Source organism: Grampus griseus, assembly GCF_964374135.1.
Source record: "Grampus griseus genome assembly, chromosome: 4".
Classification (NCBI taxonomy): domain Eukaryota; kingdom Metazoa; phylum Chordata; class Mammalia; order Artiodactyla; family Delphinidae; genus Grampus; species Grampus griseus.
In genome coordinates, this window is record NC_138997.1 from 71,283,870 (window position 1) to 71,309,504 (window position 25,635).

The 25,635-nt window shown below is 40.3% G+C and overlaps 1 protein-coding gene across 1 annotated transcript in view; it reads left to right on the forward strand.

Moving 5' to 3' along the window:
* LNX1 (ligand of numb-protein X 1) overlaps positions 1–25,635 on the forward strand; it is a gene marked incomplete at its 5' end in the record, with an annotated part of 200,104 nt that overhangs the window by 28,241 nt on the left and 146,228 nt on the right. Inside the window, one exon of the mRNA XM_082653048.1 lies at positions 18,898–18,983. The remainder of the gene's footprint in view (positions 1–18,897; positions 18,984–25,635) is intronic.

Sequence of the window (25,635 nt, forward strand, 5' to 3'; positions counted from 1 at the left end):
GTAAGTAAGATCATACACTATTTGTCTTTCTCTGTCTGACTTATTTCACTTAACATAATGCCCTCCAAGCCCATCCATGTTGCTCAGAGTATTATATTTGAGCAGATTATGGCATCCATCTTCAGAGGGGTGGTAACTCAAGACCGACTTACCCACTGGCACATTTTAGAAAGAGAAATAAATTACTTTGCTTCCGTACAGCCAACAATTATTTGATTCCTTTAATGTTTGAATTTTCTTTAGGTTGGGAGCATTTATTTTGGGATTATATCATTTTATTGGAGTCAAAGGAAAAAATCAATTCAAAGCAAAAAAAAAATCTCATTTTTTTGATGGAGTTGTTTGTAACTGAGTTCTTTTCAACGTAAGAGCTCACCATCTGTAGGAATTCTTATGGAAGTAATGTGAGAGTCAACCAAGTTATTTGGAAGCAAATTAAACTTTCAGCAAGATTGCTCAACTCTGTTAGAATCAGTTTAACAAAACTTGATTGGGCTTTTCTTATAAATGTTAACGAGCAGTTCACGGTAGGAAAGATGATGAATACAGCCTGAGGACCACTCTATAACTTCAAGGACAGTGATAAGAGAGTTAATAGGTAATCAATAACTCCAAACCCGGTCCTCTTCACACCATCTAGGGGAGTCTTCTTACACTAGGTAAGCTTTCCTTCTCCCTGAAGACACCACTGGCCTAAGAGACAATGTCTGGGTACGAACTGTCCCATGCCACACAGCCCCATTAAAATCTATGAATGTACCTGGGGCAAATGCGGTTGAGGGGACAAGAAGGAGACATGTTGGAGCAGGTGACACTTTCACATGCCGTTCTTGTCCAACCAAGCTGGCCTCAGCTCCTTGGCCACTCACTATATACAGTGTTTTTTGTCAACGATGTGTGAGGAATGAAGATCCAGGCCTCCAGACCGCTTGCTGCTCTCCTAGCTTCACTTTTCACTTCAGGCTCTTGGCAAAGATGGGCATATGGTGTGTTTTTCATTAGATTTCAAAATCAAAATTCAAGTCTGTTTTTTATGATTCTAAAGCTCTTTTCTGAAGCCCCTCAGACACCACGGAGCTTTCTTTGGATCACAAAAGAGCTGAAGAAGAGCTTGTTTTCCTTCCTTGGTTTGTCTATTTACGGTAAAAAGAATGTAAAGAAATGATTTTTGACTGAGAAGCGATGTGATTCTCTGTATTGGCTAACTCCCAGTATTGTCACCTGTCCATATAATTCTTGGTGCCCTTCCAATCTGGTCACCACGAATCTTTTTCCAAATGCCATTATGCCCAGTACCTAACACAATCCCTCGCTCAAGGGATGTGCCCCAAATATTTGGTAAATGAATGAATGAGGAAATGAACACTAGCTTGCAGGTAGCTAATCCCTACTTATTTTTTCTTCCGAAAAAGCTTTACTGAGTTATAATTCACATACTACAAAATTCATCCCTTTAAAGTGTACAATTCACTTACAAGGTTGTGCAACCACCAACACTATCAAATTTCAGAACATCTTCGTCACCCCGAAATGAAACCCAGACCCAGTCACGTCCCTCTCCATTCCCCACTCTGCCCAGCCCCTGAAAACTTCTAACCTATTTTCTATCTCTATGCACTTGACTATTTTGGACATTTCTTTAAAATGGAGTCATATGATATGGGGCCTTTTGTGTCGAGTTTCTTTCACTCAGCATAATGTTTTCAAGATTCATCCGTGTTGTAGCATGTACTTCATTCATTTTTATTGGTGAGTAAAATTCCATTATATGGATATACCACATTTTGTTTATCCATTCATCGGTTCATGGAAATTTGAGCTGTTTCCATTTTTTGGCTATTATGAAGAATGTTACTATGAACATTTGTGTACATGTTTTATATGGACATCTATTTTAAATTTTTTTAGGGATATATATTATCTAGGAGTGGAATTGCTGTGTAATATGGCATCTCTGTTTAACATTTTGAGGAACTACCAAACTCAGAAGTGATTGTACCATTTTAATTAACGAATTTACTTATTTTATTTTTGGCTGCATTGGGTCTTCGTTGCTGCGCGTGGGCTTTCTCTAGTTGCGGTGAGTGGGGGCTACTCTTCCTCGCGGTGCACGGGCTTCTCATTGCAGTAGCTTCTCTTGTTGCAGAGCACGGGCTCTAGGCGCTCAGGCTCAGTAGTTGTGGCATGAGGGCTCAGTAGTTGTGGCTCACAGGCTCCAGAGCACAGGCTCAGTAGTTGTGGTGCACGGGCTTCGTTGCTCTGCAGCATGTGGGATCTTCCCGGACAAGGGCTCAAACCTGGGTCCTCTGCATTGGCAGGTGGATTCTTAACCACTGCTCCACAAGGGAAGTCCCGATTGTACCATTTTAAAAACTCAGCAATGTATGAGGTTTCTAGTTTCTCCATATCCTTGCCAATATTTGTTTTTTGTTTGTATCCTTGCCAACATTTGCTTTTTTGTTTCCTTCATTGGTTTTGTTTTGTTTTTGCCATATTTAAGTAGTTCAGTGGCATTAAGTACATTCCCTTGCTGTATAACCGTCACCACCATCCATCTCCAGAACTTTTTCATCTACCCAACGTGAAAATCTGTACCCATTAAACAATAACTTTCCATTCCTCTCTCCCTAAGCCCCTCGCAGCCACCATTCTACTTTCTGTCTCTATGAATTTGACTACTCTAGATACTTCATATAAGTGGAATCACACAGTATTTGTCCTTTTGTGACTGGCCTATTTCACTTAGCCTTATGTCTTCGAGGTTTATCTATGTCATAGCATGGGTCAGAATTTCCTTCATTTTTAAGGCTGAGTAGTATTCCATTGTGTGTATACACCACATTTTGTTTATCCATTCATCCATTGATGGACACTTGAGTTGCTTTAACCTTTTGGCTATGCTGTATAATGCTGCTCTAGACATGGTGTACAAAGATCTGTTTGAGTCCCTGCTTTCAATTCTTTTTGATACATACCCAGAAGTGAGATTGCTGGATCATGTGGTAATTCAATGTTTAATTTTGGGGGGGGGAACTACCATACTGTTTTCCATAGTAGCTGCACAATTTTACATTTTCATCAGCAATGCACAAGGGTTCTAATTTCTCCATATCCTGGGTTGACTTTTTTCTGTTTTGCTTTTTTTAAATAATAACCATCCTAATGGGTATGAAATGATATCTTATTGTAGGCCAACATTTGTCTGTCTTTTTTATTTCAGCTATCCTACTGGGTGTGAAGTGGTATCTCATGATTTTGATTTTGATTTCCCTAAAAATTTGTGACGCTGAACATCTTTTCGTGTACTTTTTGACCATTTGTATATCTTCCGTGGAGAAATGTCTATTCGAATCATTTGCCCTGTTTTCAACTGGCTTGCTTGTCTTTTTGTTGCTGTGTTGTAATAGTTCCTTATATATTCTTTTTAAAATTATTTTCACTTTATTGCTCAAACACAGAAATTGAGGCAAACCTGGAAAGTTTTTATATATTCTGAAGATAAGTTCCTTATCTGATATATGCTTTGCAAATATTTTCTCTTGTTGCATGGCTTCTCTTTTCATCTTCTTGATGGTGTCCTTTGGAGCACAAAAGTTTTTTAATTTTGATGAAGACCAATTTATTCTTTTGTTCTTTTTTCTTATGTGTTATATCTAAGAAATCATTGCCTAATTCAATCTTCAATTCATGAAGATTGACTCGTGTTTTATTCTAAGAGTTTTAGCTTTTGCTCTTGCATTTAAGTCAATGATCCTTCTTTTAAAATTGAAGTATAATGGACATATAACATTGTATTCGTTTTAGATATACAACATAATGATTTGATATATGTGTGTATTGCAAAATCATACCATTGAGTTTAGGTAAGACCCATCACTACATATAGTCAGAAAATTTTCTTTTTTATAAATTTATTTATTTATTTTTGGCTGCACATGGGTTTTCTCTAGTTGGCGGCAAGCAGGGGCTACTCTTCGTTGCAGTGTGAGGGTTTCTCATTGCGGTGGTTTCTCTTGTTGCAGAGCATGGGCTCTAGGCGTGTGGGCTTCAGGAATTGTGGCACGTGAGCTCCGTAGTTGTGGCACATGGGCTTAGTTGCTCTGTGGCATGTGGGATCCTCCCGGACCAGGGCTCAAACCCGTGTCCCCTGCATTGGCAGCAGATTCTTAACCACTGCGTCACCAGGGAAGTCCGTTATAAAATTTTCTTAATGTGGTAAGAGCTATTTTTAAAGAAGTAGTCACAAAATTTATTATGTTAAAGAGGCAGATTAGAATATAGAATTACGGTATTATCTAATTTAAAAAAAATTTATGAATATATTGCTTTTATAAATAGCTCGAATAGACATACACTAAAACATTACCATTAAATCCAAGGAAGAGAGGATATATGTATACGTGTGGCTGATTCACCGTGCCATACAGCAGAAACCAACACAACATCGCAAAGCAACCACACTCCAATAAAAAATTTTTTTTAATTAAAAAAAGTTGTGGTAAGAACTTTTAATATCCACTCTCTTAGCGACTTTCAAATATATAATACAGTATTTTTAACTGCAGTCACCATGCCAATGATCCATTTTGAGTTAATTTTTATATGTTATATACCTATAATTTTTAAAATATTAATCAAATATATATAAATCTTTTTAAATACTATTGAATTTATTCCTTACTCTGCAAAAGAGGGCTGTTGTTGAAATGTTGGGCAGTTTCCTTAACTAGAATCATTTTCTTATGAATTCCTTTTGTTTGTTTTTGTTTGTTTGTTTTTTTGTTTGCGGTACGCGGACCTCTCACTGTTGTGGCCTCTCCCATTGCGGAGCACAGGCTCGGGACGCGCAGGCTCAGCGGACATCGCTCACGGGCCTAGCCACTCCGTGGCATGTGGGATCTTCCCGGACCGGGGCTCAAACCCGTGTCCCCTGCATCGGCAGGCGGACTCTCAACCACTGCGCCACCAGGGAAGCCCCTTATAAATTCTTTAAAAATGTAGAAGGACGTTTACATGTAAAATTTTTTTTCTTGTTTTTAATCATATATACATTGTATTTAAGAATTATAAAATCTTGAGTATAGTTTTAACCAATCATTTATTAAATTTTTGTGTGTCTAATGTGCACAAGCAGCTCTCCAAGCAGTGGATGATCTGCAGGACCAAATGCTGCGGAAAGGTCAAGGTGAACGACAACAAGGAAAGGCCTTCGGGTTTGGTGGTTAGAGATCACAAGTGCCCGTGAGGATGCAACTGCAGCAGAGTCGGGGGTGGGCAGTGAGAGCCAGGAAGTCTCAGCAAAAGAGACCACTTGTTGAGGAAAGGAGAGAAATAGAGTAATTATTAGAAGGTACAAAAGAGTCAAGTAAAGAATTATTCAAAACAAGAGAAACTGGAGCATGAGTGTATTGAGAGGAGACAGCCAGTAAGAAGGTGACAGTGAAGATCCTCAAGAAAAGGAGAAACTGAGAGTCTGCTTCTCAGAGGCAAACAGAAAGGACAGCGATAAGAGCATAGGTTACGAAAGTAACTTCGAAATCAGAAAAACCTATCTTCCTTTAAGGAGTAACTACCTATAAATGTAATAGATTTTTCAGTGCAAGGTTGTCATTTAAACTAAAAGAAGTTCAAAACGTAGAACTTGAGCTCCAGGTGCAAACAGACCCGTGTTTACATTCTACCTTTGCTACTCGTTAGCCAAGCAGCCGTGGGCAAGCTACTAAACTCTTCTATAAAATGGGATCAATAATAGACCTACCTCATCGGGCTGTTTGTATGAGGATTCTAGGAGGACTACATATAAATCTCTGGATAGTTACACATTCTCTGTAGCTCTAGCAGAAACGAAACACATCCATGTTACTTCAGTTGAGAATTCAAGTGGTTGAAATGATATTTTACTCTATCCTAACCCTCTTCCTACCATTTAGTCACAGTACTCTTGACAAATATCTGAGAGGCACATACGGTTTGTGTAAGAATGGCTCTTGACTCATTTTCATTCATGTTCTGTGGAGTCAAACCTCTTTCCCCTTCCATCCCCTGGAGTAAAGGAGATGAAGTTAGCCCTCATTTTAGTCGAGCAATTCACAGTGGCGGACTTGGATGTATTCTAGCCATACTGCATGCTCATTTCACTATTTTGAAATCTCTTCCAGCCCGAGCTAGGATAAGTTATTAAAGCTCTTTATGACTAAATACTACCACATACCATTTTCCTTAATCTCTGGTTAATGAAAAGACAAGCTCTTTCCACCTTTCTTGTACAGCCATATTCATTTCTGGGCAAAACTCATGAAAACTTCCCTCCCAAAGAGTAATAGTTTACTTCTAAGGGAAATGGAATTGTGAAAGAAAATGCCATTGACTTCCAGTTACTGAAGTTAGATTTGAAAGTCCTGTGACATAGACAAAGGTGAGCGATCTTTCTGGCAACATATGAATCAGCCCTACTCATTCTCTCCTCTCTCCAGAGATGCTGTTTTTCCCCAGCAAATACAAGTAACTGCACTGCGTTAGGGGTATTTGGTTTTCTCAGAAATTTTTCGTTTTCTCAGAAATGTTTTGTTTATACTTTTAAACCTTCTCCCTCTCATGAGCATCGTTCTTTGTTTTCTTTACTGCATCCTGTTGTAATAAGAGGATTTTGTTTTTATACCGATTTGGAAAACTTCCTTCCTGGCATTCAGATTCTCTCTTCCGATGTCAGAATGAGAGATAATGGTCCTTTGCCAGCCCTTGGGTGGGGGAGTGATAGGGAAACAAGGGGAGCCCTAGTCTCCCCAGCCCGGCCAGGTTGACGGTCTCCGTGTGTGAGAGCCGCCCAGTGTGTGCCAACAGGGCTTCACTGTTCCCTCCCGTGACACCGGGGCCTTAACATGCAAGGCTAGTGTTGTGAAAATTGTCAGTATTTTCTAATCGATGCACTCTTTGAGGCATCAATGGGGTTTCTAAAGTACTTAGTCACTCAGAACAAAGTTGGGTTTATTGCAAATGCCAACTTTCTCGATCAAAATCCACTCTTCCTGGCTTATGACACGCCTACATCTTTCTGAAGCAGGTTCCATTCAATAGTTTCCTTCTCATGAAAACCTTAAAATACAATATACCATGTTTTTTAAAATGTCTGTGGAAATAAGGGAAGCTTATAGCTTAGTGTTACTTGCCTATGAAAGAGATTTTGCAAACTGGTTACGCTCCAGAGCCCTGTTCATGTAAAACCTTAATTTCCCAAAGTTGCCTACATTAGATTACATTAATATCTAACAAATATTAGAACTTTAGTGTTTAAAGCGATCTGTGATGGGGTGGGGGGAAACCTAAGGGACTGCTTAGTCCAACTCCCTCACCTATTAATGAGGAGAGAGAGCCCAAGGAGGTGAAATGAAAGGACCAAAGTGATTCACCCCGGATCAGCACCGTATTCAGAATCCAGCTCTCAACCCCGTGCTCACTTCCTGTCAGGTCCCGGTCTCTGTCTTTTGAGGTGGGATCTGGTAAATCAAAATATGATGAGAAATCATAAAGCAATCTTTTCAAAAGGAGAAACTAGATTTTCTCTTTTAACTCCTGGCCACTTCCCAGTCCCCTGTCGCCCTAAGTTTCTGTCTGGTTCTCTCTGATGCTTATGAACCAGAAAACTGACCAGAATTGTGTGACTGTGACAGAGGGGAGTATAAGCCCCGAGGTAAATTCACCCAAGATGTGGTGTCTACATTGAGTACTTGTCACATCTCATTCACCCACACGTTGTTTCATCAAAGGAACATTGACTGAGCACCCATTATGTGCAACGCAGCAAGTAAGTCCCGAATCTCTGCAAATTACAGAGGAAAATAAAATGATCTCCCTGACCTTGAGATGCTCTCAGTCTAGTACTGAAGACAGGTAAATAAACAACCTGCAGTCCGGGTGCTGTCATGAAAGGATGTCCAACTTCTCTGGGGGTCAGAGAAGCCAAAGGAGGGAAGGGCATTCTGGGCAGCCGGTGCTGCACAGAGGTTATAGTTAGGCAGCTCTGGAGAATGGCTCGGTTCTTCTCAGTAGCTAGAGCTGTACTTCTGAAACTTCAGTATGCATGCAGATCACCTGGGGTTCTTGTTCAAATGCAGATTCTGATTCTGTAGGTCAGGAGTGAGCTCTGAAATTCTGCATTGCTAACAAGTTCCCAGGTGATGTCAGCACGCTGTGCACAAACCCCACCCCTCCCTGCTTTGAGTAGCAAGGAGCTACGGAGCAGATGAAGTAGGGAAAGAAGTAGGAGCCGATTAGTAAAGTATTTTGAAGGTCATGCTCTAGAATTTGGATTCTCTCCGGAAAGTCACAGGAGTAACAAATAGATTTGAATGACCTGAAACTGATGTCGGCTTTCTAAGTTTATTGGAGGCTCCATAAGGCATTTCCTCGGGGAAGTTTTCTCACCCTTCCCTGGGCGGAGTGTCACGTGCATACCTTAATTTAGAGCCAATCACACTATAAGGTAATGCTGAGCCAACCATCTATCGAATTCACTTGACTCTAAGCATTAGAAGGACAGTAATGTCCTTTTCAGTGTTGAAGCCTCAAGACTGAATGCATCTAACACCTGCCACCGTATCTGACATATAGGGGTTTGTCCATAAACTGTGATCCTATGATGTTCTTGCCGTAGATCAGTGGTTTTCAAATGTTCGCATACATTAAAATGACGGAAGGCTTGTTAAGACAGAAATTGCTGGATCCCACTCTCAGAGTTTGTGATGCAGTAATTCTGGGCTGGAGCCCTAGAGTTTGTGCTTTAACATGTTCACAGGTGATGCAGATGCAGCTGTGATTACTTCCTACCAAGCAGTGGTAACAAATGAGATAAAGTAAGTTAATGGCTTAAAAGCATGGACCCTAAGCTGTGGAATCTTGGGGAATTAGTTAACCTCCCAGGCCTCAGAATGCTCACCATAAAATGAAGGTGGTAATTATAACACCTACCCCCTAGGGCCAGTGTGAGGATTTAACGAGCTAATATATATGAAACACTGGGGAATTGCTGATAAGTATTCATTGTTATTGCTAAAAGAACTCACCTCAATGGCTGATGGCACAGAGAGAATAAAACAGCTTTGTAACAAAGCTGCAATGTGTTTCTTTACAGGTAAACTTGGCAAATGTGAGGCTAATCGCTAATTTCTGAAATCTGCAGGAATGTCATAGCCCCTGTTGCATTTTTGTAAGCACAGTTTTAATATTTTTTAATCTGTGAAACACTAGCTGACGCCACATTTGTTAAAAAGTGGCTATAATAAAAAAGACAGACAATAACAAACAGTGGTGAAACGGGAACCTTCATACACTGCTGGTGGGAACATAAAATGGCGCAAACACTTTGGAAAACAGTTTAACGGTTTAATAAGTTTTTCCTTGAAAAGTTTAACACAGTGTTACCATTTGACCCGGCAATTCCATTCCTAGGTATATACTCAGTAGGACTGAAAACATATGTTCTCACAAAAACTTTTACATGAATGTTCATAACAGCATTGTTCATAGTAGCCAAAACGTGAAAAGAACCCAAAGTCCCATCAACTGATGAATAGTTAAAATGTGGTGGGCTTCGCTGGTGGCGCAGTGGTTGAGAGTCCGCCTGCCGATGCAGGGGACACGGGTTCACGCCCCAGTCCGGGAAAATCCCACATGCCGCGGAGCGGCTAGGCTCGTGAGCCACTGTTGAGCCTGCGCGTCCGGAGCCTGTGCTCTGCAACGGGAGAGACCACAACAGTGAGAGGCCCACTTATCGCAAAAAAAAAAAAAAAAGTGGTATATACCCATACAACGGAATAGCATTCAACCTTAAAAAGAAGTGACGTACTGATACACGCTACAACATGGATAAAACTTGAAAACATTATGCTAAGTAAAAGAAGTCTGATACAGAAGGCCACATATAAATGAGTCCATTTATATAAAATGCCCAAAAGGGGCAAATCCATAGAGACAGAATGTAGGTTAGTAGCTGCTGGGGCTAGGGAAAGAAGAGAATTGAGAGTGACTGATAATGGTATGGAATTTCTTTTGGGGATGATGAAAATGTTCTGGAATTAGATTGTGGTGATAGAGAGTGGTGATAAACAGTCTTGTGATGATACTAAAGACCACTGAATTGTACCCTTAGAAGGATGAATTTCAGTGTGTGAATTATATCTCAATGTAAAAAAATTACTTAAGACCCTGTAATCCTACTTGGTGAGAATAACATTTTCATCTTAGAGCTGCACTGTCCAGTAAGGCAGCCACTATGAAATGTGGCTAGTCCGAAGTGAGCTGTGCTGTAAGTGTAATATACACTGCAATTCAAAGACTGTTTTTTAAAAAAGAATGTACATTATCTAAATACCTTTCTAATACTGAAGGGATACTATTTTGGATATATTTAGTTAAATAAAATATAGTGGTAAAATTTACTTATCTGTTTATTTTTACTTAAAATGTGGCCACTAGAAAATCTAAAATTCTGTATGTGGCTCACATTTCTGGCTCACATGATCCTTCTTTTGGCCTGATCTGCCTCCAGGGTCCTCCTCAGTAGGTTGGAGTCTTTGTAGAGACACATGAAAGTGTTTGCATCTGGGGTTAGTGAATCTGAAGCTGGTCCTTTTCCTTTACATAAAGGGCTTTGTACCCAGCGCTTGATTAGCTCTCTTCCATTAGCATGACTCAACACATGTAAACAGGGCAATTCAATGGATGCTTCCAGTTTTTGTTCTTTGAGTAGAAGGCCACCTGCAAAAACAGAGCCTTGTTATCTCAAAGAGCAAGGTTCTGGACCATTATTTTAGAAAGTACTTCTTGTGTCTCTTGCTAATGAACTACACAGCAAGTCATCTGAAAAAAAAATTTAAGGCATAATTTCTTTCCTCCTCATAGTAATTTTTTTCCAAGGCTCAAGTCCTGTGTCAAAGTTTTTTTAGCCTTGGCATAAATTTCCAAGTATCAGTGAAAATTGGTCATAAGAATTCTTCTGGAAGGGAAAATTTGTTTTTTCCACATCTTTATTGGAGTATAAATGCTTTACAATGTTGTGTTATTTTCTACTGTACAACAAAGTGAATCAGCTATATGTGTACATATATCCCCATATCCCCTCCCTCTTGCGTCTCCCTCCCACCCTCCATATCCCACCTCTCTAGGTGGTCACAAAGCACCGGGCTGATCTCCCTTGTGCTATGCGGCTGCTTCCCACTAGCTATCTATTTTACACTTGGTAGTGTATATATGTCCATGCCACTCTCTCACTTCGTCCCAGCTTACCCTTCCCCCTTCCCGTGTCCTCAAGTCCCTTCTCGACGTCTGCGTCTTTATTCCTGACCTGCCACTGGGTTCATCAGTACCGTTTTTTTAAATTCCACATATATGCATTAGCGTACGGTATTTGTTTTTTTTTACTCACTTCACTCTGTATGACAGATTCTAGGTCCATCCTCCTTGGAAAATTGTTTTAAATAAAATGAAGACAAGGATTTATTTGGTAGGCAAAGTAGTTAAAGGCAAATTATTTGAATACTGTAGAAATGTCTATCAGCAAGGAAATTAGGTAGGTTGATTGTTTTAAAAAAATCAATATCTTTTTGTTATAAAAACAATATATGCTATTTTGAGAAATTTCAAAAATAATGAAAAGCAAAGAGAAGTAAATAACCAACAATTCCTAATCATACTACCAGAGATAATCATTGTTAATATATAGAGGTCTATCTTTCCAGGGACAGAAAGGTCAAAATAATCCTATATAGAGAAAATTGGCCCCAATTCTATTAACTGCTGGTCAAAAAATAGAACAGTTATTTTTCACCCAACAAAAATAATTCTACTGGCACTAAATTTTGAGAAGATAAATCAGATTTTTACAAGTTTGGTTATAATATCCCCATGTTACAATTTACTAGGTGGACTTAACGTAATCCTTTAGCCTTTACTTCAATAAAACAAGAAAGATATTTACATTACACACATCAAAGATGTGGGTGGGCATGTCTCTCTACATTTTTCTCTTCTCTTCACCGACAAGGTTGTGTAAAAATATTAACTGCTTCCCCATAGGCTCATGTATGTTGTGTAGTATCTGCGTCATGAGGCAGAAGGATGGATTTTTCTCTGGAGTTTTTATGGACCCACATTCAAGTGTTTCCCCAGCTGTGTTTTCAGCTTTGAGTTGCTAAACTTCTTGAAAAGTAATCAATTTTGATCATCTTAAATCCCAAAGTAAATTTTCTTTTCTGGAGATTACTCTAGTTACTAACACAGGTTAGTCTGGGCTATTGAACCATCTTTTAGTGCCGTGACATCCAAACATGAAAGCTGTGGTTTTGCTTCGAGGTGAAAGGGAGATTTGAATTATGACTCAGATTCTTCCCTGCAAGAGGTGAGGTCTCAGAACGACTTTGCTCTTTTTTCAGTTTTATCTTGTCTTATTCTTTGGCCATTTCATCGTATAAGTCTGCTCTCTTCAAAATAGTGTAAATGCCTTTAAAGCCAAGATTCTTATATGATGTTATTTTTTGTATTTGTTTATATGTTTTATAATTTTCTGTGTACACACACAGACACATACTCTCAGTAATACTTGCTTCTTGACTAATGAGAAGTACAGTGATATTTAAAAGTTTTGGAGATTGTCATTTGTAGGTGATTTCTTGTTAGATAACTTTTATAAATGACTATGTTTAATATTCCTTAGTTTAAACCTTTCAGCTGTAACTATACAATTAGCCACGAAGAGTCAAGAGTGTTTGCTAAGCACTAAGGCTCTGCCGTGTAACCGTGCTCGCTTCGGCAGATAAATTAGCCCATCTGTGCCTCAGTTGCCTTATGGAAATGATAGATTACTAATTAACTGAATTAGTTAATTCATGTCAAGTGAATAGCGTGATGACTGGCATAATGATAAGTGCTTCTGCCACTCCTGCCAATAGTAGTACTGTAATCAGTACACTCTTGACCAATGAGATCAGTTCCTCCACAAGTGGAGAGAGGCTCTCTTCTTCCGTGCTGGGATCTTTGAGAGCTTTCTATGTGGAAAAGTGAGGCAACAAGGGAACATCTGCAGAGCTGGCCAGCTAAACCAAATCAACAAGTGACTATTCGTTTTGTGACACATGCAGGTATTAAGAAAAGGAGATGAAAGCAGCAACAGGTGTCCCAGGAGACACTTAATTTGGTCAACATGTGCTAACCTCCCACCAGCCATGCTATCCTGGGTATGGGTTCCTGAAGAGTAGATATAAGACGTGGTGCCTGCCTTTGCAATCTTCTATCTCCCAGGAATCATTAAATACGTGGTATTTAGGAGTTAGCTGTGTCCATGCAGAGAATGTGTTTTCCCAGATTTCTAGGAAAAAAATGAAAAAGGAGCCCTGTTATACAGGAAACACTAGAATAGAGAAAGAAAAGATATATACTCAGTTAAAACATCCAAGCCACTCTATTAATCAGCTATTGCTGTATGATACACCACTTCAAACTCAGTGGCTGAACCCACAACCGTTTATTATCTCTCCTAATTCTGGGGCTTGGTTGAGCTACTTCTCTATAGATTTTGCCTGGGATCACTCGTGAGGCTGCCTTCAGCCGGAAGGTCCAAGATGGCCTCACTCCCAAGTCTGGGAGTCAGTGCTGGCCGTTCGTGAGAGCCTCCATTCTCTTCCAAAGGTCTCTCATTCACCAGTAGACTTGCCTGAGCTCCTTTACAGCCTGTCTATCTCAGGGTTCCAGGAGGGCAAGAGTGAAAGCTGCAAAGTCCCTCAATGCCTAGGCTCTGAAACTGCCACGGCATGCCAAGGCCAGCGCAGGCAGATTCACAGGGGTGGACAAATGGTCCCTAATTCTTATTGAGAGAAGCATACCATATGGCAAAGGGGTTGGACACAGCATCAGTTAACTAATTCTGCATTAACAAACCATCCCAAAAGTTATGGCTTAAAACTAATCTCCCACAGCCTATTCGCCTTCCTTTAACTTGTGTCATTTTCTCTTTAGTGACATGTGTAATTATCCCTCCTGTTTCTGCAGTTAATCAGTTTTAAACGTCATGACACAGCTAGGGTCAGTGACTTGAGGAAAAAAGAAAACTACATTTCTTTCTCGCTCTCAGAGTTCAAAAGCAGATGAATGAATTGAGGAATAGCTCCAAAAGTCAACTTGGGATAAGATGAAGGGAGGAGATGTTTCATTAAGAAGAGGAGCCAGATTCTGAGGGGGGGCCACACCCCTTGGGTCCTCCCTGCACCTGGAGCTTCCTTTGAAGTGAAGGAAATTGTTCCACCACAAGGAGGCGGAGGGAAGCAGGTGGATGTGAGCACGGAATGTGAAACTAGTAAACATTCTGTAAACACCGAGGGCGCGGTCAGCAGCGTGGGCTGACCAATGGTATCTCGAGTTCGTTTTCTTGTCTTCTTATAGTTTACCTCATATTTGATTCTGAAGAAGTTCACAACTTAGACAACTTTAAAGTTCTTGGACTTATGACCTAAAGAGCAACTGGTCATTATCCAGGTACCTTCACCTTCTGACTTCTCTGTTGTGGGGAGAGAAGAACCATGACCCGACCCCCCTAGAGAAGCTGCCCCAAATGGTGTGATTTGCTTTACTTACAAAGGTTAACCTGGGAGTCATTTCACAGAAGGAAGTATGGATAAGAAGGGACAGAGGTAGAAAGGCCAAAATATATTCATTTCTAGAAGGAAGTTGGAGCCCTTCTGAGCGCTGTTTCTGAGATGAAACACTATGCCATGGGAGGGTAGGTCTTAGAATTAAGAATGGGAATCCCAGAATCAGAAATTCTTACCTGGGGAATGTTTTGGTACAGGGGTACAAATGGAATAGCAAATGTTCCTAGAAAGGAAAAAGTTATCTGGGAGGCAGAGTCCTTTGAACTGGCCGGGTGAGCTCTTTATGTCTGAACAATACACATTCATACATTTTCACAAATGCATGTATGTGAGGGATTTAAACATAGGTACATGTGTGTGGTCATGTGTGGGTGGTCTTTTTGTTTGTTTTCCTTTTTTTAGGCTTGGTGCCTCCTCTTCTCTTACAAGCATATCAATTCCCAACCCACCACCTACCCAGATAACCCTTATTAATAATCTAATATGTATCTTTCCTATTTTTACCCATGGCTATATAATCACATAAAGATGCACACATACACACACAGGTGCTTTCTGATCATCGTTTGTTTTACAAAAATAGAAAAATATTACCCTTTATTTTCTGCACTGTGCATTACTCAGTCAACAATGACTTCTGAAATTCCTCCTGTCAATTAGCAGAACTCTATGTCATTCTTCTTGATGGCTGTGTTGTTCTATCACAGGCTACGCCATAGTTTATTCAGCCATTCCCTATTGCTTGAAACATTGTAGCTTTCACAGACAATTTGAAAAAAACAAAATAAAACAACTCCCTCCTTCCAAAAAAACAGTTTATATGAGCCCTTATGTTCTACTGACTTTATTTCTATTGGAGAGTTTCCCAGGAAAAAGATTTCTGGCCTAAAAGTATATGTATTTTAAATTTGAAGTAGATATCGCCATACTCCTTCCCCAAGAGGCTGTAGCATTTTTCATTCTGACCGTGAAAGTGATCCCTTTCCTACAACCCAGCCAGCAAGAAGTGTTTCAGATCTTTTAAATTTTAGACAATTTGGTAGGTATAAAATGATATCTCATTGTTAATTTGCATTCCCCTCACTTTGGGTGAATTTGAGGATCTTTCCTTGTTTCTCGGACATTTGGATTTGTTTTTCTGTGAACTGCCCATTCACAGACTTTGTCCATTTTCCTACCGGTTTGTTCTTTTTTAAAAAATATTTATTTATTTATTTGGCTGCACCGAGTCTTAAGTGCTGCATGAGGCATCTTCGGGATGTTTGTTGCGGCATTCAGGTTCTTTTAGTTGCGGCATGCAGGATCTAGTTCCCTGACCAGGGATCCAACCTGGGCCCCCTGCATTGGGAGCATGGAGTCTTAACCACTGGACCACCAGGGAAGTCCCCTGGTTTGTTCTTGTTTCTCTTGTCAAATTATAATAAATATTTGTATATTATAAAAATTAAATATACTATCTGCACAATATGTATTTCTGCAAACCTATTATGGTCAATGATATTTTTATGATATCTTTGCTTTAAAAGTTATAATTTTAGAGTTAAATATGCCTATCTTTTCTCTCATAGCTTTTGACTTCTCAGTTTTGATCAGGGAAGTTTTCCTGCACAATATAGTACATATAATCTACTAGATTTTCTTGCAAAAGCTTTGCTTTATCTTCTTACTCATATATTTGTACTATATCCTTGAATGTGCAATCAAACTGGGATCAAATAAGGTACTTATTTGAATACAGTGGCTTTCTACAGAGTTCTAATAACTGGTGAGGAAGTCTCTGCCCCATTTTTACTTTTCTAAAATTACTTAGCTTTTCTTTAGTATTTAATTTGTTTCTAGAAACTTTAAGATCACTTTATGCAATTGCCAAAAACAAACAACCAAAATACCCACCTTATTGTGAGTTTTCATGAAATCCATACACAATTTGAGGGAACATTTTTATGGCATTGAGTTTTCTCATCCAAGAATATGGCATGTCTTTCCGTTTCTCCTTTTACATATTTTAGTATGATTTTGTTATTTCCTTTTTTTGTTATATCCAAATATTCCATAGGGGTTGATTTTAAATGATTTTTTTCCATTCCTATTTTATTGCTAGAGTAGAGAAAAGCTAATGATTTTTTTTTTTTTTTTTGGCATATTTTTGGATCCATCTACTTTACAAAATTCTCTGCTTAATTCTAGGGGATTTTTACCAGATGCCTTTGGGCTTTCTAGGTTTACAATCATATCATCTGCAAAAATAGATCATTTTTCCTCTTCCTTTCCAATGTTTTTTCCAGTTTTCAAATTTGTTGCCATAAAGTTTCAAATTATATTTTCTTTTAATATGTTTAGTCACTTTAATATCTGTTCTTTCTACTTCCTGATCTTTTATAATTTTGCTTTTTCTCCTTTTAAAAAATTAGGTTGTTTATCAAATGTATAGATTTTTAATACAACAAGATTTTAAATTTATTTATGTGTTCAACTACTTTTTTCCTTTCTATTATATTAAGATTTTACCCTTATAATCACTCTTTATTGTTCTTTTTCTAATTTCTTAGAATGTGGATTTAGTTTCTTTACTTCTCATATTTATTCTTTCACAAGGAAGGGCTTTTGGTTGTAAAATTTTTCTAGTATAATTTCATAGAGTCTTAGAGTATTTTACAAAGGTTGCCTTTTCATAGCTTTCAAGATGGTTGGTAATTTCCCTTTTGATTCTTCTTTAAGCCAAATATTTTCTAAGTATTTCTTAATTTTCAAGTAGACAGTTTTTGGTCATCTTTTCATAATTTTTTTTCTTATTCATTGAAGTGGGATCAGATAATATAACCTATAAAATCTTTATTTTTTGAATTTCAGAAGTTTTCTTTGTAGCCAGCTACATGATCAGTCTTTATAAATGTTCTGCAGGCATATAAAAAGTAACGAAAATTATCTTTATTTGAAATGTAGGGTTTTGTTCAGTTATTGTATTGGGAAGCAGTATGGCACAGAGATTAAAAGCAAAGACTTTAGGGAAAATATGTTTATTTTCAATCTTGAACTTACCATGTGACCTTGACCACATTTGTAAGATGTAAATAATAGTATCTACCTCATAGGGTCTTTGTGAGGGTTAAATTATTTAATATTCATAAAGTACTTAGAATAGAAATTAGCACATACCAAAAGCTATATAATTAATTGTTTGTAAACAAAAAGAATGAGTCAATTCATCTATGCCCTTATTTCCTTCTTTCTCCAGAATTGTCCAATACAGTCAAATAGATATATTGGGTTAGTATAAGTTTTTTTTTTTTTTTAACACCTTTATTGGGGTATAATTGCTTTACAATGGTGTGTTAGTTTCTGCTTTATAACAAAGTGAATCAGTTATACATATACACATGTTCCCATATGTCTTCCCTCTTGCGTCTCCCTCCCTCCCACCCTCCCTATCCCACCCCTCCAGGCTGTCACAAAGCACCGAGCCAATATCCCTGTGCCATGCAGCTGCTTCCCACTAGCTATCTACCTTACTACGTTTGTTATAGTATAAGTTTTTTGGTGTTTTTAGGATGGCTCGTGTGTCAGAACATTATTCTGGTACTATTTTCTTTTAATTTAAGCTTTAAATTATTAAAGTGATAGATTTTTAAATGTAATCCTTTTTTCTTTAGAGTTTCAATGCTCATTTTACTTCCTTGAATTTTTCTTATCTCCATTACTTTTTTTTTTAACATTTGACCACACAAATTAAAATTTCTTTGCCCTTTAATAAACTTAGTCCCAATCTCATTCTTCCTTAACTAAGTTGCCTTTTCCCCAAAATAGTACATAAATAACCATTCTCATTATACTTTAGAATGCTGAATTTCCTTCAGAGCAGTTCAGGCAAATTAAATAGCCTGTTATAATCACATTGGATTACAGATGTGCTCCCAAAATGATGTTAAGTGTACTGACTTCCACAGTCCATTCATTCTTACAATTTCCAGTGCCATTCATTTTTTGTGTTAATCCAAGTTTCTGTCTCAAATCACGTTCCTTCTCCCTAAAGAAATCCCTTTAAGATTTCTTGTAGTTCATGTCTGTTAGTAATAAATGATCTAGGTCTTTGTTTATCTGAAAAAGTCTGAATTTCACTTCATATTTGCAAGGCTTTTTCACCGGGTGTAGAATTGGGGGTTGACAGTTTTTCCTTTCCAGCATTTTAAAGATGTTCCCCCATTGCCTTAGGCTTTATTCCTTTCTGACGAGACGTCTGATCTTCCTTATCTTCCTTCCACAGGCCTGATCCATGAGGAAGCATTTCTCCCACCTTCTACCCTGCATCAGTCTTTCTCAGGAGGTCTGTGGAGAAGAGCCTCTGATTAGGTATGACTCCTCTATTTACCTGTGACTCAATATTTGTACTATACTCTCATATGTGACTCATATATATGTCTATACTCTCATGATAGCCCAAACTTGACTTTAGAAATTTACTACAGATTTTAGCTGAATTTTTCTTACTTGCTTTCACGGCAGATCTGCCTTCTTCCCATGCGCTGCTTCAGATTAGCTAGTACTCATATTTTTTTCCTTGGAAGTGCCTGTCTTCTCGTAGATTTCAGGCTAGCTGGTTGCCCTACAACTTCAGATCACTAATGGACCCCAGAAGAGTTATGATTTTGTAGATTATTCTACTTTTTCTTAGGGTGTGAGTGATGTTCTTTCCAGTTTTTTATATTCTAAGAAGAATCCACCTACTTAGATTTTAAGTGTAATTTACAAACATTATTATTTAATTTATAAATCTAGCAAAAAAATATACACACACACACACACACACACACACACACATATAATCCCTTCTTAGCATACTTTTTTTTTTTTTTTTTTTTTGCGGTACGCGGGCCTCTCACTGGTGTGGCCTCTCCCGTTGCGGAGCACAGGCTCCGGACGCGCAGGCTCAGCGGCCATGGCTCACGGGCCTAGCCGCTCCGCGGCATGTGGGATCTTCCCGGACGGGGGCACGAACCCGTGTCCCCAGCATCGGCAGGCGGACTCTCAACCACTGTGCCACCAGGGAAGCCCCTTAGGGTACTTTTATAACTTAACTTATTAAATTTTTTAACATGTTCAACTGCATGGTAAATTGTAAACAAAATATATTAAAATTTCTTTTTAAATATTCCAATTATCTGTTGTAGTAGATTGTATTTTCCAAAATGGGTACCACACCACAATTCCCATCCCATATGTTCTTCAGTGTGACCTTGACACTTCCCATCATGATATAGAAAGTATTTTTTCATCCCTTTGAATCTGGGTGGCCTTGTGACTCTTTCTACCATTAGAATATGGGAGAAGTTATGCTATACAAGTTCTGGTCATAGACCATAACTGACCCGGCAGCTTCCACTTCACTAGGCTAATGGAGACTCCAAGTCTTGCAGTGATCTTGTGATCCAGGTTCCTTGGATTCTCCCTTAATTCTCTGATGAGTATGTGAAGAGAGAGAGGTTGTTTTAGCACTTGTTTACAGCCTGTTCATCTTTTTGTTACTTGATTCTATTCTCAAGTATTTATAGATCCTTTCAACAACTCTTATAGATCGTCACATTACCTTGCGTTATTTTTGCGCATCTCTTCTGTCTTGTCTGATTTTCTGTTCACAATTCCAAGGTCATTCTAATAGCATCCTAAAGTTATCCACCAGAACTGTTTTTTAAAAATCAAGTTGTTGTTATATTTCTAAAAGTGTTTGGTTTATAGTTAGATGTTTAACGTTTGATGCATACTTTGGTGTTTGATGCAAATGGGATTATGACTGTTATACCTTCTTTATAAAAAGTATCTTTTATCATAATGGAATATCTTTTTTTGGTCCTGTTTAGTGATTTTAAACTTAAATTTCACCTTTGCTGATGTGAATACGCTACTTCAGGTCTTTTTATCGTTTCATTTGCCTCTTTTCTTGCCCTTGTTTCGTCACATTAACAGCATTTAGTTAAACTTTGTGTTTGAAAGCCTCTGAAATTTACTTAGTCTACAAATATTTATTGAGCGCCTACTATGTCTTAGACTATATCTGGGCATTGGTGTAAAAAACAAAGATCCCTGATCTCAAGAAATTTTATGGGAGGAGACAGACGATAAACAATACACAGAATAAACAATTAACATAACGTGTTAGAAGTGATAATGATGTGAGAAAAGGTAAAGCAGGGTACATAAGATTGGGAGTACAAGGGGGAGGAGTTTGTCATTATAAATAGAGTGGTCATGACAGACCCCACTGAGATGGTGACATTTGAGTCTGAATTAAAGGAGGGAGGAAGCAGGCCATGTGGACACCTGGAACCTGGAAGTGTTCCAAGCAGGAAGAACAGCCAATACCAAGTTGTAAGGTGGAGGTATGCTTGCTATGCACGAGGAAAAGCCAGGAAGCCAGTGTGGCTGGAGTAGAGTGAAAGGAAAAAGTCATCGATGAGGACTGAGAATCGGCATGGGTCTGGCCACAGGACGTCATTGGTACGTTGGCTGAGGGTGTGCGGTTTTAATGGAGTGACGAGGAAATGCCATGTTCTTCATGATGGTGGATATGCTCAATTCTACTTCTCTCCAATTCGTTTATGATTGGTTTGATTTTATTTTTTAAGCTTTTTCTTTGTCCTAATTTTCACAAGTTTGATCAATATCCGAGGTGGGATATCTGCAGTCTAAATTCCTTGAGTTTTCCGCTGCCCAGCCCTAAACTCATTTCTGTCTCCACCTGCCACAAAAAGGCAGGGATTTTTAGCTATTCTTTCCTGCAGACCTTTGGTACAGAGGAAAGAAGAGGGCTGTGTGTGACTTTGGGCCACTGTATCAATCTGGGTGGCAAACAGGTGCTGTAAACAAATCCAGTCATTGAAAACAGCTTATGAAAAGGGGCCATTTCCCAGGTGAGCAGAGGGACAGTGCAGACTCAGGGCTACTGACAGTGTGTGTTTCGGTGGGTGGGTGAAGGCATTACCACGCAGGAGAGAAGCAATGACTAGAATTCTGAGAGAAAGAGAGCTTGTGCCCTGTGTCAGAAAATGAAACCACTCTATTACTCTGGAAGGGGAGTTTAAATGCATGTAAGAAAGCATGTCACTTCCCTCAGAATTCTATACCTCCAAAGCGTCATCTTTTCCAGTTTCCTGCTCCTGCATTGCTCTTTTCTTGGTGACCTGTGACCTGCTATTCCCACCCAAGTGGTTCAGCCCCATCCCAGACATGGGCACAGAGTTTCAGTCCTGGAGAATTATATGAAAGCCAAATTAGTCTGTCTCTGACTTTTGACTGATATTCATAATTCATTTCTGGTTACAAGAAACAACAAATCCAGGGCTTCCCTGGTGGCGCAGTGGATGAGAGTCCGCCTGCCGATGCAGGAGACGCGGGTTCGTGCCCCGGTCCGGGAGGATCCCACATGCCGCGGAGCGGCTGGGCCCGTGAGCCATGGCCGCTGAGCCTGCGTGTCCGGAGCCTGTGCTCCGCAACGGGAGAGGCCACAGCAGTGAGAGGCCCGCGTACCGCAAAAAAAAAAAAGAAAAAGAAAAAGAAACAAGTCCAGCTAACCTAAGTACACCCCAGATACCAGGTGTATCCCCTTATATACTCTTTGGAGCGCTAGTTAAACTTGGCCTAAACCCCAATACCACCACCCGTGAGAGTTCAGGGTCCTTGGTACAATCTCCGGGGGTTCCTGAGTTCCCTTCTCTTGTTCCTCCCTGTCTCCAGCTCCCACATCCTCATGGGATCTGCCAGTTCTTCTTCTTGTCCACCTGGCTTTTAAGTCTAGACATTTCATCAGTTTGTCCCCCAGGTATTCCCATTACTTCAGCATGTTGCGAGTATAAAAACTTTAATAACAGGTCACATTTCACTTGGTCTCAGTTTATTTTTTCTTCAAATACTCTCCAGTCTGAGGAGGCCGTCCTGTGCTTATAAGAGAACAAAGAAGTCCACCAGCATTGGTTGCTGGTATATTTTTACTGGGGCGGGGGGGGGGGAAGTAATATAAAGTCTTTCCTAGGGAGAGTAAAGCAAACATCAGCAGCTCCTCAGAAACTTGGAATGGACATAGCCTCAATTTGCTAAATTGCCCTCCATCAGAGTCACAGAACAGCAAATGGATTTGGGCAGCTGCCCTGATGATGACGCCACCACCATCTGCGAGAATTCGCAGCATGTGTCGTGGCCCCACGTTGCGGTGGGACGGCCATCAGAAATAAGTAACTTTCCGTTTGTGAAAACATCACCAGGTATTCTAGGCGATATGATAGTCCATGTAACTAGGGATGATTTTCAAAATATTTAGCAATCAGTACAGCACAGGCATCAACCAGTCTGAATAGACCTGAACAATCAGAGGAGATGTCAGGAGTAAAACACCCAGTACAGCCCCAGCTGAATATCTACCCTGCCTATAACTTAATAGCAACTCTGCTAATTCACATCGTTTTGTACCCAGATGCTTCCTTTCTCCTCCCCTTTCCAAACTATACTTTGCCCATTCATTCATCCATTCATCCATCCATCCATCCATCCACCCATTCATTCAACAAACACATGATTAAGCTTTTCCATGTGCTTTCCCAACCTTTCTCAGCTCCTGTCCTGTTGTCGCTCACACAGGCATCTTCCCTAATCAAGTCCTTGCGTGCTTAACCTCATCCTGGCATTTGCTTCTCACAGGACCCAGACTAACTCCTAATGGTGGTGTCAGGATCATAGACAGCAGAGCTCTCTTGTTACATTTGGGTCGATCCATCCTTGGATCATTACAGAGGGTTACTTCATTTCCATTACTTTGGGCATGCACATTGACAGACCCTGATTACTCTTTCTATGTTCCTCTTTCCATTTAAGCACGGATGAAGAGGGTAGGTAGTATACAGTTTCTATAGAACAAGGAGATTTGTAGGAGAGGGGATGGGGGCAGGGAGAAATAATGGCAATCAGTTTAGAACGTTTGGCTTTGAGATGACTAGCGCTTGGGACTGACCTGCTGGTGACCTCTGGCATGTGGTTCCTGGTTCCTTTATTCTGGAGACGATGCTACCTTCAGATGGGTAGAGGGTAGATCAGAAGACTCACAGGTCTTCTTCCACCTTCAAGGTCAAAGGAGTTGGTGTGTGCAGCATCCCCTTGGGGCAGAGACGAGGAGGGGACATGCCCAGCACGACTGCTGTCCCCTCTGCCAAAACTGCACAGCTATATGACATTGAAGAAAAGCAGGGACTTCCCTGGTGTCACAGTGGATAAGACCCTGCGCTTCCAATGCAGGGGGCCCGGGTTCGATCCCTGGTCAGGGAACTAGATCCCACATGCATGCTGCAACTGAAAGTTCGCATGCCACAACTAAGGAGCCTGTGAGCCACAACTAAGGGGACTGCCTGCCACAACTAAGACCTGGTGCAACCAAATTAAAAAAATAAATAAATATTAAAAAAAAAAAAAAGAAAAGCATCCTGAGGTACACCTGGCTTGCTGCCCCACACACTCCATAGTCACAGCTGCGAGTTTATAGGTGGGTGGATGGAACATGAACAGTATTGATCCAGGTGCAGCCAAATAATGCAAAAGGACTGGCCACCCTGGGGAGACACTTCAGGGAGAGTCACCCAACGCAGAGGTGGGAATACACCCGTGGCAGGACTTGTCAAAGCCGTACTTCCGTCCACCTCCTGGGGCGACTCAGAGAAAGTGGGAGAAACGACTGAAGGCCAGCCTCTCCCTTGCCACGTGGACCATGCCACTTCAGGGGGACACGGTGAGCTGAAAAGACCAGCCTAGCCGCCCTAGGCTGATGGCCAATACTGATATTGACAAAGCCTCAATGAAGGCAGTACAAACAGAGAACTTGGAGATCTGGGGCCTCTATTCCCTGGGCCGGTTTATAACACTGCTTCTAGCTCTTAACTCTCTGCAAATGTTCATTGAACTGAGCTGAAGGGATTTGAAAATAAGATGCAGGCATCTTTCAGACAGTCTCATACCCCAGGGAGAATGAGCTTCTGCTGTCTGCACTTTGGCACCTTGGTTGCAGTTGAGGTCAGCATTTCCAATGCAGGATTAGTTGAGCCACCCAGTAACGGGGGACTCCAGGAAAGGTTTATGATGGCAACAACCCCACATTCTCATAATTGGCGAGGGTGAGTAGGAGGGGAAAGTATTCATCACTCGGTGATAATCTAAACTTCGACTGCAAGTGCAGCTTCCATGCTGAACTTGGGAGGAGCTGGCAGCTCCTGGAGCCAGAGTTACCAGAACTGGCCGTGGAGATGCCTTCGTCCACATCACCGGAATCCATGTTCACTGCTCCGCCTTGCTGTGGCTTCACGACCAACAGGAAGCGCCCTTGTTTACTCCGGGCACCTCATCATGGAGTAGTGGCAGGTGCCCAGGGAAATTCAGCTCTAAGAATGGCTGAAAAGAGAGGCAATCATCCAGGTTCATTGTCCAAGCTGAGAAGGAACATCTTCACCTGCTCATGATCTGAGAACAGACAAACGAACTTCCCTTTGCTGAGGCTCTGGTAGTCAGAATCAGACCAAGAGCTGTCTCCACATTAATGGTGAGTGGTTTTTCTGATATCCTTTCTTCTATTCTTTGACTTAGGAGAACTGAAGGACAGGATTCTTGGCAATGATCCCCGTTTTTGAGAACATGGCCTCTCTTGGATGGAAGCAAAAGTTCAGTGGGAAGGAAAACACTTCCCTACCTAGAAAGTTAGCTGCTTCTGTGCTTATCACACCCGAAGGAACCAGCAACATGATTCCCCTCTTGCTTTTGCCTTTTCCACTCCATCCTCTTACTGGGCCATTTTGTGTGTGTATCTGTGAGTCACCGTATGTTACTAGTTATTTTGAACTTTCAACTTTCTCAGGAAAAAGTTTGAAGAAGTTGGACTCTTAGGCCTAGACAGAGCACTCTATTAGACAACATAAAAGGCAGCAAGTATATGGAGGGTTGGTGAAGAGAATGGTCATACGGTCTTCTTCACTGAGGA